The sequence below is a fragment of the Lates calcarifer genome, linkage group LG17 (assembly GCF_001640805.2).
Source record: "Lates calcarifer isolate ASB-BC8 linkage group LG17, TLL_Latcal_v3, whole genome shotgun sequence".
NCBI classification, from domain to species: Eukaryota; Metazoa; Chordata; class Actinopteri; family Centropomidae; genus Lates; species Lates calcarifer.
Genome location: NC_066849.1, coordinates 20,352,401 through 20,367,291, shown reverse-complemented (window position 1 = coordinate 20,367,291; position 14,891 = coordinate 20,352,401). Strand labels below are relative to the sequence as shown.

General features: G+C 38.4%; 1 protein-coding gene across 4 annotated transcripts in view; it reads right to left on the bottom strand.

Annotated features, from left to right (window-relative positions):
* Nucleotides 1–14,891, bottom strand: part of pde4ba (phosphodiesterase 4B, cAMP-specific a) — a 174,715-nt gene that overhangs the window by 31,757 nt on the left and 128,067 nt on the right. The window lies entirely within an intron of this gene.

The following is a 14,891-nucleotide window of genomic DNA, read 5'->3' as shown; positions in this document are numbered from 1 at the left end:
CAAATAATGAGGAAGTAAACAACTTCAGTGGGCTGATATGTAACTAGACAGGGTCGGTTCATGTGTCATGCCTCTTCGGTTTTTTGGCTTTGATGTTTGAATAACATTACATTGAGGCCAAGCAAGAAATCATTTTGGTCCCAACGCTTTTCCAGCTGTTGTTGAACTGTTGTCAAGAAAAACATGACTGTCTTATTAACATTATCTTGACCATATTTAGTACGCAGGCCCTGAAACGGGGCCAAGCCAAGCGAGTCCAGGTTGGGGCGGAGCAGACTTGATGAGCGGGGCAAGGAAAGTCACCCAAAGGGGTTCTATGATGAAGGGGTTTGCGTGCAACGAAGGATCAGTGTCTCCAGTAACATATGAAGACCAGCTGAGGCAATCCTCAAATGACCTCAAACGGCATGCCTTCTTACGATGGGTAAGCACGGTGTGTGTGTCAGAGCATCTGCGTGCATGTGTGCATCCCAGACCACATACAAAAATCAAATTGAGCCAATAAAGACTATTGGCACTGGTGAGCACGCACAACAAGATTGATTGTGTTTGCCCATATTGGCTAAATGAAACTTCCTGATTGAATCAAGATTAAATACAAGTTCCCCCCAAGTAACAACTAAATAGGCATGTGGCATTCATGGCCTAACGGCGGTTTCAGAAAAAAACAAAGCTATCTGGATCCTGACTCTGCCAAAAAATCAGCCACGTTACCACAGAGTAATGATAACCAAACCATGATTTGGCTGTTTTGTTTCCCTGTTGGTAATAATCAGAAGGATTTTAATTGAAGTGGACTATTTTATCATTGATTATGAAAAAGCTGCTTTCTGTCCTGTTCGACAAAGAGGGCACGGTAGTGGTGGTGTTTTTTTGGCGGGGGGAGTGCAAATGCTTCCCAAATACCCAAACAAAAGGGCCTGTCTGTGAAGCAGCGAGCGTTTGAATCCATCTGCGCTGAGCTGAACAGGCCTTCTGGCAAGGGAATACTTCAGGGGAAGGGCAGCAGTCTACTTTATGACTGTGCTGACGTCAATGGCATAATTCAAATACTTGCAGAGTGCATGCTTCCAGCTTTCTGAACCTGCTCTCTCTCTGTGGCAGGCTGCAGATAAAACCCGGCGTGGAATTGGACTCCATTAAAACAAAATAATGAAAAAAAAAAACAACTGGAATGGATTCTTGTCAGGCTGAAATAGCACAAAACCACATGGTGTTCATTTGCTCTGTCTTCAGTCGTCACAAAGCCGAGTGACAGATTGACACATCTTTGGAAATTTGTTGTGTATTTACTTAGCAGAGAATGAATTATTACTTTGGTGCAGACCTTTGAGGCTTTAACTGATTAAAGGGAAAACAAGTGCCTTTAGCAAGAAGTGTATACGTATTTATGTGTGAAAAAGGAAGAAGAAAAACCAAACTGAAATTAGTTAAACCATTTTCTGTGAAGAGCCATTCTCTTTTACAAAAAGAAGGAAGTGACAGATTTTGTGTGAAGCAGTGTGTGTGTGTTTGTGGCATTCAAATATGAATACTTTTCAGTGGCTTGCCTACAAATTAAAAGCACTGGGTTTAAAGGTGATACATTAGTCTATTAATTAATAACTCAATCAAAAATGCACTAATTAGCACCTATTTTTGATGACTGAAGCAAAAATAAGATTCATTCTCTGGCTCCAGCTTCTTAAATGTAAAGACTTGATTATTTTACATTGTAAAATCAAAATCTTTAAATTTCAGACTTTTGGTTGAACAAAACAAGTGATTTCTAAACCCTACACTTTTGGAAATTATACAAGCATTTTTCCACTTTTTTGGCATTTTGCAGACAAAGTAAGCAATCATTTAATTGAGTGAACTGAGAGAAAGAGTTGAATAAACAAACAATCAAAATAAACACGCAAAAACTTAAATAACCACTATATAATGACAAGATGAAAACAAGAGTAAAATTTAGGGCCAAATCTCAGACTCAGTTAGTTTGCTCAGAGAAGACTCTTGACTCAGACTGTTTGTTCTCAACGCCAGATGTGGATGGATTGTTTTCCAGAGTCTGAATGAGATCATGACTTACATTGTGGTATAAGTGAGGATGACATAATTGAATGGAGCTGTGGATAACCACAGACAGAGCGACAAACGGTCCAAATTTCAGAGGAGTGAGAGAAATGGTACTCCACTGAAAAACATACACCTGTGGTGAGACTGTATTTTCTCGCGAGGCAGCTAACAAATCAATCACCATCGAGCATTTGCAACAACCTAACAATGATTGCTCAATCACAATAGTTTATAGGGGAGATTTCAGCTCTATGTACCAGTCATTTAGAGCAGTTTCCTTTCTGTCATGTGCTTTGTTTTATTGGCTTGTGGTGTAGGAATAAACTAGGACAGGAAGTTGAATTTAATCAGCAACTGTTCTGAGATCTGGTTTGTATAAAAGTCTCGACCTGCACTGACATTTGTAGTCTTTAAACATTCTTGCTGGCCTTGTGCTTAGTCCAGCCAATGTTACTGAGAGCGCACAGAGATATTGTTGGAAGGTTTGTTTGCAAACTGGAAAACGCAACAGACTTGCCCTTTTTTTTCATTTTGAAAAAAAAAAAAAAAAATTTGGAAACATGCTTTCTCATTTCAAATGAGCTGTATCATAATAATATCAAGAATCAAGAATTAAATTATTCATATTTCCAAATAAGTATTCATGTTTCAGTCACTGTCTGGACTTTCTGTCTGTATTATCATCATTCAAGTAAACAGTGAACTGATAAGGAACCAACAAGCAGAATCACATTTAAAGTGAAACATATGATGACTTTATGTAATGACTCAACCAGCCTTTGCACCAGGCCTTTACATATAGAGGCACACACACAAAATCTCGACTCTAGCAAGTGGGTCTTTTCCCAAGACTCGGTTTTGGATCTCCCTTGGCCAGGAGCTGTGGGTGTCTGTGCCAGCGGGTATAGAGAGTTTTGAGTAGGGTAAATACTTGGCACTGCAGCTTGTTTATGACACTGGAGACTTGTAAAGCAGGGGCCATGCCTTTCATATCTGGCCACATTTCAACACTGGGATTACTTTCAATTAAACCATGAACTCACCACTACCACAATAGAAGCTTATGTCTGACTTTTAAAAATTATTTTGCGATAGAGAGAGAGACTCACAAAATGATTACTTTTTGGAAATAAATTCTTTCCTGTTGTTTCCATACCGGCAGATTGGATGGCTGTGCCAGTTATTCTGAAATGTCAGTCACTCTGAGTGGAAACCTCAAACCCTCTTTAGCCCTCGTAGGACACCTGACTGACGCTCAAGAGTTCAAGAGGGCAGGGGGATGGAGAAATGTGACCTAATGCTGGACAAGGCATGGCAATCAGCTGGAACCTTTCTATTTCTTTTCTGAGACAACATGTCTGCTGACACACATAAATACAACCCTGTTTGTAGCAACAAGCAGCATAGGCACACACAGATAGAGTGTATGTTTTAAGGTTAAGTTTCAGTTTATTAGAAGTTGGTCCATATTTTTGTAGCTGTAGTTGTAGTGGCCATTATTTAAATATTTACACAAATTCCAGGAAGATAAGGGAATCAACTGACAGAGCTAATGTTAGCTTGCTAATACAGTATAACCACGTTATATTGAAAATTAAAAGGCATAATATACCATATAGTTGTTAAATTGAAATAATAAAGATGATAAAATTGGGAAGACTTTATGACATTTCCCATAAAAAAGTTTATGCCGATAATAACGGGACAAAAAAAAAAAAAAAAAAAAATGCTGGTTAGGTTAGCATAACTGTATTATTCCCACTATGCAGATATCTGTATGAACATAACACAGTCTATATTTACAAAAGACTGGCTGTTTAGTTTAATATATCAGTTGGCCCCTTAACTTTTAAAGTTTTGAAAGTTATGTTACAGCACATTCTACAGTAATGTCATATTTCACTGTTGATTGCTTTTGACTGGATTTTGCTACAGATGTTTCCTAGAAAACAAATAGCACATTAGTCTTGGCTATGACATTTCTCAGCTTTTATTGATGCAATTCAATTTAGTCACTAGAGTGAAAATAGGTAGTAGTTTAAAATGAGAAATGCATTTACAAGTCTCTGGTAAATCCAAACCAAGCGTCACACTTATGTAACATGAGTCAAATGTTATAACATCATAAATGCACAAGGACAGAAAGGCACATATTTGCATTGTGTAGATTTATAGCAGTCAAACACGAGGGGACACTTGATTTACTTACTCCTCTGTAATATAACAATTGTAAACAGACCCGCCACAACAAACAACCTTGGTCAACATTAGACATTTTCACACTCTCATCTAACCTTTTTACACCAAAATTAATGTATATATGCAGATTATTAAAAAACAAACAACAAACAAAACTGACACCTTTCCCACTGCCAAGACAAGTTTTTTTTTTCATGGTGTGTCACGTTCCACGTCACAAAAGTACAGTACAAAGCAGCATAGAGGCCAGTTATGGCAGTTACTTTGTAACTGCATTTACTTACTACCTGAACAGAGACAGACAGAATTTGTGGCTGAGATGGCAAACAGTTGCAGAAGTTACTGACAGACAAGCCTCCATTGCCTCTGTGATAGCTATTGTTGATAGTGGGACCCCAACCAGTCATTCCACCAGGAATGGGAAGAAAATTATCGTCTCTGATTAGAGCTGGAGCCCATAAATACTCATCACTACTGCAGGGTTATTTGACTTGGGAATGAATGCAGACTGTACCCTTTGCAACTTTCACCACACATTTGAGACCATCAGCTTATTAATGCTACCAAATAATCTTGGAAACTATAAAAATCAATAAAAGCAATGCATGCAAAGCTCAGAGAGATTTATAGGACAAAGAGAGTATAGCAATGGCGTTGACGTATAAGGATGTCTTTCCATCACAATGTGGTAATGAGCTAAGCTCTTATGCAACAAATTTCCAGTGTACAAATAAGCATACACATCCCTCCCTACCTTTCCCTCCTGCCCCATGCCTCTCTCTCTCTCTGAGGGTCTGAGTAGGAGCAAACTCATCAATCACCAACTACACAGAAAAGACAAAGAACCAAATTCCTGGAAAGGAGTAAAGGACAGAGGAGTGCATCGTTTTTAAGACACTTATGTAACCCTGTCAGGTGAATATCAGGGCTGAGCTGTCTGAGTAAAGGAAACTAATGAATGCAAATGACTGTCTGGAATGAATAAAAGAGCAATGTATACAAAAATGTATCTATACAAGTTAACGCAACTGGACCAACCTGAAATGGCAAAAATGGAAATCATTTTATTTGCATCTAGATACAGCTGTAGGCAGACACGTTTTATTACTTCTGTTTTGGAGGGTGGCCATTTCTCTGTGTTTTGCCTTCCAACAAACAGATGGGGCTCTGTTAAGATGCTGGACAGGATCATCTCTGGGACAGGTCTCCCACTTTCCTCCTGTATCTTTCCCTTTTCCACCTCAAGTGCTGAAGTTTTATTGACAGAAAATTAATCAGCAGCTATGCTGATGATCAGTTAAATGTTTATTTTTTAAGTAAAAATACCAAAAACTCACTGGTTGAAGCTTCCTTGATGTGAGGACTTGATGGTTTTCTCTCTTATATAACTGTAAACTGAATTTTGGATTGTTGGATGGACAAAAAGGACATTTGACGTCATCTTAATTTTGATGACGTCACCTTAATCTGATATAGTATCGGCTACAGGTAGGTATTTGTACTGTCTTGGCTGGCCCTGTCCATTTCTATTGCAGACCACTTCCTGTAATTTTCCAATGATTAAAATGCAGTCCAGAACGATTAGTTAAGTTACTCAGGGGCATGTATGTTATGTATATTTTATTCCCCACCTCCCTGTTCCCCTGTAATGTCTTTATGCTAGCCTGAACAACTCCAACTTTGTACATTGTACAGACAGAAATAAAACAAAAATGCATATGTCCCAAAATGCTGAACTACTTCTCTAACTCCTACTGGATGTTAACATGCTTAACATTTAACATTTACCAGCAGAAAGGTTTTAAACTAAGGATTTTGGTGGCACTAGACAAAAAGATGACCAAAAGCCCACCCCCACAGATATTACTATCCTCAGACTCCTAGCATCAATAATCCTACTGTAGCACTGAACATCAAGGGGCTGAAACACCTTCTTCATCATAAAGGAAAAAAACTTGTGAACATAATTTCCCTTTTTTCTTTCTTCCTTTAGTTCTATGTTTATATGCTTTGCCCTATTTTCTTTGCCTACTTTATTGTTTTGTTCTAATCTAATTTTAAAAAATATGTATTTCTACATTTTCTGTGTTTATAGCATGGAGGGGGGCTACACAACTGCATTTCATTGTATGCATTGTATAATGAACTTGCTTTTATAATTTCCAGCAACCAGAGACATTTTTAAGGGTTTCACCTCAGCCACAGCTTTATATTTGGTTATCTCACCTATTCTTCTCCTGAATTAAAAAGTTTGAAAACTATATATTGATTGCCTTCACGCAGACAGAGGAAAAACAGACAGAAACAGTGGAATGCAATTAAAAGCATATGGGATCTGATTTGCTTTAGAGCCGTGACCACAACACTCTCAGCTCACTTGATCTTTGTGTAAAAAAAAAAAAAAAAAAAAAAAAAAAAAAAAAAAAAAAAAAAACCCTGAATTTTCAGTACAGCCTGGTCTCCACAACAAATAAAAACAAACCTCTTTTATCTCCATTGACAGTCTGGTGATATGGACTAAGTTGTGAGTAAGAGGACTGATATTACAGTGATCTTACACTCTTACGCATTCGCAGAAAGATGTTTACTGTAGCCTGTATGATACAGAAGCTCCAGCAGAAAATATTATTGATGACGTCACCTTGTCTCCAAGAGTCAGATCATATAAACAACAGTTAGATCTGAGCTGAGCGGGAGAGCAGGCGGTTTGGAGGAGGGCCGTGATATTCCTCACCTCCTCTCTGAGAGCAAACATACAGCTACCCACATCTGTCACGAAGTGTGTACATGTACTCACACACTCATATACAATGATGGCAGGTCTCTCTACACACACAGGTAGACTTCACCTGATGATGCAAGGTGCTGTTAGGATTTGGTAAACAAACACACACTTGTGGACATGAACACACAGTGGGACGTGCATTTGTGAAAGTAGCCAGGGTTGTATACACTTGACATTTCAAAGTAGCGAATCAGTGTTACTGGCAAGAAGTAGTCAACGCTGAGTGAAAAAGAGGGGGGGACAAGTTCACTGACTGTAGTGGTTTCATACTGGGGCCATGGTTCCCGCTCTTCTTCTGAACTGTGGTCATGTTTCCAGGGTATTTCTCGGTGTGTGACACATAATGGAGATGATGATAATAATGTTTGGACAGGCAGTGTGGCTGCCCGGAAGGATTATGGTGGATGGAAATAAAGGAAAAGCAGCCAACTCTGTCATCACCTCCTTTTTTTCCCTGGGCATGTGCCACAGTGCAGTACGCATACATTTTAATGGTCAAGTCATTAACGAATAACAACAAGCTAGTTCATTGTTCTTTCAAAACAACCCATAGAACAGTTTTGTGATCTGGCACAGATCAGTCAGAGTGGCATTTTTTGTCAGTGCATTCCAAAACCATGACAAGTGAAAGATAGTGAAGTTTGTAATTCATTTTTATGGCCTCCAATAGCATCTCTCCTTCTGGTGCATCTTCCCCAATACATAATGTCCACTTACAGTGTTTGCAGACAGCTTGTGTGGGGGAGTAGCAAGAACTTATCAATATATGTAGACTCATGGCATACATACATTACATGCAAAATGCAAATGAAAGAAATATAACAAAATCCATGCAAAAATTAAAATTGAAATTGAAATTCAGTTAGCATCAAACAGTAATTAAGCAATACGTTTTACAAGTTGACCTTGCTGATTGTGGTATCTACAGACCGTTTACTGACAACTGAGTTCCTGGCATATGGCACACCAAACTGTAAATGATGGTTCATGGTTAAAAGAAACCAATGTTGACTACTGGCAGGAAACACTAAGCCAACAGTAGCCTACACAAACTTGGTTGACCCAACCTTCAACATTAACATCCTCTCTTTTGCAGAATTAGAAGTAGGTCACACTACTACAGTCTTTGCTTCTGAGTCACGAAAGTCATAAGCAGCATTGACAAAACAGGTCCCCAGTTTAACCATAAAAATAGCAATTAATAACTTTCATAACTGAGGTAAAAATGTTTTGTCTCCTTTTGAAGCAAAAGCACATCTTTCTTCTGTCAATCTGAGGAATAAACACTGAACAATAAATCAAGACCTACCATACTGTAGCTATGGGAAAAACAAAGATAGTAACAAAAAGAGAGTTGAGAAGTTAGTGAAAGTGGTCTGACTATCATGACAAACTAACTTGTGTCACAGATATTAAGCCATGATCTGTTGCAAGCTAACCATTCTCCAGGATTATTCAGGGCAGATTTATGGAAGATGCCACAACATAAATGAAATATTGATTACAATTTAGTGTAATAGAAATCTTGAGTTATTAAAAAATAAATCAAGTACTGTTTAGTAATGCACCACATTCCAGTTTGGCACAACAGCCTCCAGCCTCTCAAGGTCAAGTGGTGGGAACTTGTGGCAGAGGGATAAAGGGCACTGACAGAAAGGCACTGACAGAAAATGAGCTTCAGTTTTATTAACTGAAAGTTAGACCACCATAGTTTATTTGCAATCAACACTACGTAATGATAATAAAAACAAGAAAAAACAGCAACCAACTAGATCAATCTCTGTTATAAACAGAGAGCTGTGAGTATGCAAAATTTGTAGATATGTTATATTCCCTGGCATTAGTTAGCATGATTTATCAAAAATTAAAACAAGAAGCAGTAGCTAAGCTCAGTTCAAACATGGATTATATGAATTGTCTTAGATTTTCTGAAGTTGTTGACTGTTCTGCAGTCGGTGGGAATACAGTGAAGAAAGGACTGTGGCAGGATTGAAAGCAATAAAGTAATTTTGCCTGCATCAGTTTCTTTTGGAGCCAAGACGGATCCATTATTCAGTTCTATAGGTGTGTTTTGGCTCTAACATGTCAAACAATATGCTATTACTTGCAATGCTCAAAGTTCACACATAATGTAGCCCGATCTGCTGCAGTCCAATTAGTCATGCTCTTTGCAGAACTGTGCAAGAGTACATGGAGGAGTTATCTGAGGACACAGCTATAAGTGGATCATTGTCCTGAATCAAACCTCTAATCTATGAGGGAAAAACATAAAACACAAAGTGTCCATTTGAATATAAACACATAATGTGTGAGAATAAGAGATGAGTATTCAATAGAGAGCTGAAGAGGACAATACATGACCCAGGTCAAGCACCTCTGAAACAACTACAGCCCTCATAATGAGCTTGACACTGCGCCCTTCCTAAATGAGACACAGTGTTCAGCATGCAGAAATGGGAAAAAACCGACACCTACCATTTAATTAAATGATAACAAGCCATATGCTGATTATAGTATAGAAGGGGTTCATCACTGTTCTGGGACTTTGAGGACCAGATACACATTTTGTATCAAACCAGAAATTGTGTTTCTGTCACACTTCATGCATTATACCTCTAAAATGTGAAATAATGTCTCATTATAAGGCCTGGTTTGTAGGTAGCCATTCAGTTAGTTTTGGTTGAATTCACTCAGGTTTTTAGACAAGTGCGTCTTTAATTATGACATTTTTAGCTGGTGTACTGACAATATTGAGAAGTTTTGTTTAAAAAAAAAAAAAAATCAAACTCACTTTTCCTGACCAAAACCAATATTACTTGGGGAAAATCCACAGAACATGTTGTCAAGAGTTTCCTTTTTCTCCATTAGTAAGTTCCACTGAAAACTGTTTAACCAGAATAATCCAGAATGTCCAGAGAAAATGGGTCGATTTACAAAAAACATTGACAAATCAGTCAAACCACAAGGTTCACTCTGCTGTTCTGTAGCTTTCGATCATATTACGCAGCCTTCTTCCTTTCCTTTTTTTGATCATTTCATCTGACTTGACTTTACTCCACATTGACTTTTAAGTTGACACTGAACGTACATTTTTTGGCAACAAATCTCACCACAAGGTCCATTGGTAGCTGTTGTGTGCTGTTGTTGTATTTTTTTATGTATTATTTTCTTAATGCTGTGTCCACAGAAAACAAAATTCCATTCACCTTCATTGTATAAGATGGAGGCATCAATCTCATGTATCTCAAAAACCAGACATATAAAACTAAAACTCTAAAACTATCTGCATGGTGAGATACCACTAGAGTTCTGGTCCTTTAAGACAAATACTTATTTCCACCCTTTGATATGGTGTCATCACTACTGAATCAACAAAATAGTTTGATGCTGAATTAAGAGGGAAACCATGCTGTGGTTATGATTCTCATCTACTGTTCGATGTGGTCTCTTCCACCAAACCGAACGTGACTGAAATCTTATTTGTCAAATCTTGTTTGTCAGAGAGGGCACAGCATAAGTGGAACACAACCATTAAACATTTGCAGTTCTGTTGAACGCTTGGATTTAATAGCTTCCTTTGGCAGCAATTCTGGACCATTGTTCTTTACAGAGCTGCTTCAGATCACCTAGAATGTGTGAGCAGCTCTCTTGAGGTTATTCTGCAGCATCTCTCAGTTAAGGTCTGAGCCTTGACTTCAAAAGACAGATTTGCCTTGTTTGAAGTTATTCTGTAGTAGATTTACCTCAATGTTTAGGGTCATCGTCTTGTTGCATCACTGAGGTTCTACTAGGCTGCAGCTGATGGACTGCCACACTAACATTGTCTTTTAAAATAAACTTTGGAAATAATTTTCCCCTCAATGTTGGTGAGCCAAATCATGATGCTCCCTCAACTGGGCTTCACTTTTGGGATGATGTTTGCACATTGGTATACAGTGCTCCTTTCGTTCTAAACAATTCTTCTTTAGTGTCATTAGTCCACGAAGCATTTTCCCTGTAGTGCTGTGACGTTTCATTGTGGTCCTGGAAAACTCCAGGCGCGCAGTGATGTGTTTTTCTGGAGAGCATGATGTACTGCCATGGACACCATGCTCCATGCAACCACGTACCATGATTTGTGTATGGTAGACTCATGAACAGAGATGTTAACCAGCTCCAATAATTCCTTTAAGCCTTTAGCTTTTACCCTGGGGTTGTTTTTAACCTCACTGAGCAGGCTGCGCTGAGCTTTTGAAGTCATCTTAGCTGGGCACCCACTTCTAGGGAGAGTAGCCACAGAACTAAATCGTCTCCATTTATAGACAGTTTGTCTAACTGCAGACTGATGAATATCTAGACTCTCTGTAATCAACAATTCTTGATCCTAAGTCTTCTGAGATCTTATTTGTGAGGCATGGTTTTCATCAGAATGTGCTTCTTGTGAATATCCAATTCAAAATGTTTTTCAGGGCTCAAAGTAACTCTAACCCACACCTCCAATCTGATTTCTAATTGGACTTCAGGTTTGCTATCTTCTGACTCCAATTAGGTTTGTTAATGTCATTAGCCAAGGGGTTAATATACTTTTTCCAACCTACATATGAATATTTAAATTATGTATTCAGTATGAAAAAGAACAACACAATGCTTTGTGTTTCATTAGTTGAAATAGATTGTATTCATTCACGATTGTAACTCTTACTACTTAAATACATGTTGTGCTAACTGTAAAAAATGCTAAGTGAATTATCGTCCTGGGTCGCAACTTTAATCCGGGAAGGAAAAATGAACAAACACAAATCATTGTTTGATCAGCCTGATAACTTCATTATGCCACTACCTTTCACACACACACACACACACTAAAACAGGACACTAAACACAACAGAGACAGACAAAGCAAGCAGCTTTGTGGAGTTATGTCTGCTGAGAAGAGCATTAGAGTGTTGCTGATGAGTATCTGCAGAGACACATATACACACAGAGACAGAGAGACATTAAGAACTGGTTCATGGGTACAATTCTAGTGAAGAGCAAACAGTGAAGGTCTGTCCTTTTCTCAGAAAAAGAAAATAAATGGTCTTATCTGCAATCACCAAGAACAGACTCTTCTCTCTACACTGATTTCTCTGTCAATTTACTGTACAAAAGCATGTGACCGGCAGAAACACCTTGCACAACCCAACACTAGATACACCACTTAGCCCTTAAACTGTTTAAACTGTGGCTATGAAGTGTTTACATGGGTATTAAAAAGTCACTGTTACTGTGTGCCAGGTCAACATCATGCACATTTTGTACTGTACAGTATGTGCCAATTTGTGCTATGTCTCACTGACAATGAGTCACAAGACGAATGAGAGAGCTAAGTACACGGCTTTCCACACATCCTTGTTCCATGTAATTACATTTGATGTTTCATCTAAAGGTTTATAATCTCATCTGTCAGGTAAATTGCTCTCTAAATACTGGAGCGAAATTTGAGCAGGATGTTAACATCCACACCTTATAAATGACTTAATACATATTTTTGTTGATACAGAAACTGAAATGGGGAACCATGAAAATGTTAACTACAAGAAAACAATTAAATGAAACAAAATCAGAAATAGTGGTTTTACATAGAACCCTGCACAATGATTTCACTGCTAAAAGGAAGTAAAATCTAAATACTACATCAGTGGATTTCCCCTCAGATCTAAAATTAGCTGTTGAAGGGATAGAGACCCCTAAACAAACAAAACATTTTTTTTTACGTATTTTCTTCTGGGTAAAAATCTCTAAATTTCTTTTTCAATGCAATAGAGTGTGCACTGAAACCTTCCACCTTCCATCAGCAAGAGCAGAAGTCTACATGCCATGCTAGCAGTTCTGTGAGGCCATTTGTATCAACATTGAGCTCAAAGGCTCAGTCATGCTTTGGGCTACATGCTAACACAATGACAATGCTGACCTTCTGATGTTTAACAGGTATATTTTCATAATCTTATTTTAACATGTTAACATGGTTACATTTGCTAATTAGAACTAAATACAAAGTGCAGTTCAAAGTGATGGGAATGTCATTAGTTTTGGAGGTATGTGGTCATAAGTCAAAGCTACATGAAGTATCAGATGATTACTAAAGTTATTATAATTCATCCTGTGGGAGACATAAATGTCTGTACCATATTTCATGACAATCTATCCACTAGCTGTTAAGACATTTAACCAAAAATCACAACTGTGAACCACAATAAAAGTTAGGGGATCACCATCCTCTGGTGGCAATGAACGTGCCATGGCAAGCCATCCAATAGTTGCTGTTTTTTAATTCAATCTGGACCAAAGTGGCAGACGAACTGACAGACCAACTTTTTTTTTGTTGGTGATTCTCTCAACCAAAACAAGTTTATTTAACATTAGGTAATCACTAAGCAGATCTCTATTTAGAATGGTCTTAAACTGAAACAGACACAACCAATCTGTGAAACCAGCCAGTAAAGTCATGGATGACTTGTGAATGGAGTAATGACAGTGTTTTCATGCTGAGGTTTGTGACGCAGGTCAGGCCCTGTCTGCTCTTTGTCTCCCTGTCACGCCAAAGGAACTCATTTGTCCCCGGAGAAAGATGGATGAACTGTTGTAGAAAAAGAGCCTGTGGGGGGTGTCTAAACACCTGGGGCAGAGTGTGTTTTCTGTGTGAGTGTGTGTGAGGAAGTCGCTGTCGTTCCACTGGCCTGCTTCCTCATTAGTGTCACAATCCTGCCCAGCATGGACTTCCTTCCATGGACAGAGAGGTGTCTGTGTGACAAACACACACACTCACTTGATCCATACACATTCAGATAATACTCACACCCCTGCATTCACAACTTCTATTATGTCATCTCTACACATCTGCACACACAGACATACATCTACAATGCACCTGCCAACTCTGACGCATTTCTGGAAACAAGTCTGTCCTCTGGTAGAAGACGTCCTTATCCTGCCTTTCACTAAAATCTTTGGTGTGGTAACTTTGAGTTGTTTATAGCCAAAAGCTTAAGGAGAATAAAACAGGCAACAAACAACAATCCTCCAACCTAAATGACCATATACGGCATTTATCCCTAACCTCTGAGAGGACCCACAGGAGTGTTTCCTGTATTAGTAATCCCTCGGTAGCTGGAGATATGCCACAGACAAACTGTTAAAAATCTATAACATTTTTGATAAGGTTAAAGAATGACTGTGATCATAGTTTAAAAAGTGTTTGCTGCCACTCAGAAGTTGGAAATAAACAATTGTATAAGTCTAATATTTCTGTCATGTTATCTTGACATATTGGGGGGATGATGTTGCAGTTTTTGAGACAGGCCTTGTTTTTCTTATATTTCAAATATAAGATTCAGCCCTTCTCTCCATCCCAATAACTTTTGTACAGTCCCTTAAATTAGACAAAAATTATGCACACAAGATTGAATTGGGTCAACTAGAGTAATTATACAGAGCATACCCAAAATAATTTCATTCCAATCCCAGTGTGAAATAATTGAAAAAGGATGCCCTATCATTAGTGAATGAACTGTCAACTTTATAGTACAGCTCACAAAATCTTGTCAAAAGGCCCACAGGCTATGTAATATTACACACAATATTGATAATACTAGGTAATGATAGGAGCGTTTTGTCCACCAGGAAGTGCGACAAAATCCACTGAACCACTCAACAAACAAAACACACTGACTAGCACACTTATGCACATCTAAACTCTGCTTATTTACATTACAAATAATGGTTGCAGCAAACAAAAAGGGGGAATTATTCTACAGATATTACAGCCTTTCCTGTCAGCTGTTTTAACAGTTCCCGTCAGAGAAACCAAACTCCTCTCACCTTCACT